The 1089-nt window shown below is 38.7% G+C and overlaps 1 protein-coding gene across 1 annotated transcript in view; it reads right to left on the reverse strand.

Moving 5' to 3' along the window:
* Positions 1-418: 418 nt before the first annotated feature.
* LOC138043649 (enolase 4-like) overlaps positions 419-1089 on the reverse strand; it is a 59355-nt gene continuing 58684 nt past the window's right edge. The window contains exon 13 of the mRNA XM_068890020.1: positions 419-1089. This exon is cut by the window's right edge and continues 893 nt beyond it. The gene's annotated coding sequence lies outside the window, so the exon portion shown is untranslated.

A 1089-nucleotide genomic window follows, 5' to 3' on the forward strand; every position in this document is an offset into this window, starting at 1 on the left:
ACGCATCACTGGTTTCCTACCTTGGGAGCAACGAACAGTGACGTCTTTTGCTGTATATTTGCATTCAGTGACTTGCAGAGTACATTCCTCTGAAGAAGACCGCAGAAGGCGGTCGAAATTTAGTTTTAACCCTTTTAGATGTTTTAAACCCCCTTCTTGGAACTTTAATTATGAGCGCAGATCGCTCCAACAGTTTTACAAACAACAGAATATACTGACAAATCAAAGTAAGTTGTGTGAGTGATTAGTGCCTTGCGTCCTGGGACGCATTAAAATTTCGATGATGCATTTTTTGGATTTTATTTGCGTTAACGCGATCCCTGAGTGTCATCAGCAAAATCCTAAAGTTCACTTTATCAGAGCAGTTAGAAATGTCATTCAAATAAAGTAAGAATAAAAGAGGACCAAGGGAACTACCTTTTGGTATACCACATTTCATTGTTTGTTTTGATGACTTAACGCTATTAAGAGAAACATATTGTTGCCCATTAAACAGGTAACTTATGAACCATTTTAAGGGGATAGCCCTTATGCCATATGTTTCTAAATTTTAAAGTAAGATTTGATGGTTTACATTATCGAAAGCCTTGGTGAAGTCTAGAAAGACTCCGCAAGTGTAAAGATTGTTGTCAATGGCTTTCTTCAAATTATCACTTATTAATTTCTACTATCGCCTGTTCTGTCGATCGGCCTTTCAGTGCGGCAGCCAAACTGAAATTTGTTCAGGATATCATATTTTTCCACTGAGATGAGTTAAAACTTACGAGTAGACAAGCTTCTCAAAGATTTGCGCGAATGATTAAAGTGTAGGTATTGGATGAAAGTTAGATGTGTCAGCTGCATCCCTTCCTTTATCTATAGGGGTTACTCTCGATACTTTTAAGATATCAAGCCTTATCCCTTGAACAAGAGAATAATTTAACACTTCTGTCAGGGCTTCACTAATGTGGTCCACTGCCAATTTTATACATTTGTTGGGGATACCACACACCTTGGGTTTGGGGCCTTCCGGAATGGTCAGTCGTTGTTATCGATGCCGGCCGAAAGGATCACCGTATTTAAATGAATGGTTAGCACCGTAAATTTGCT

Source organism: Montipora capricornis, chromosome 3 (assembly GCF_036669925.1).
Source record: "Montipora capricornis isolate CH-2021 chromosome 3, ASM3666992v2, whole genome shotgun sequence".
Classification (NCBI taxonomy): domain Eukaryota; kingdom Metazoa; phylum Cnidaria; class Anthozoa; order Scleractinia; family Acroporidae; genus Montipora; species Montipora capricornis.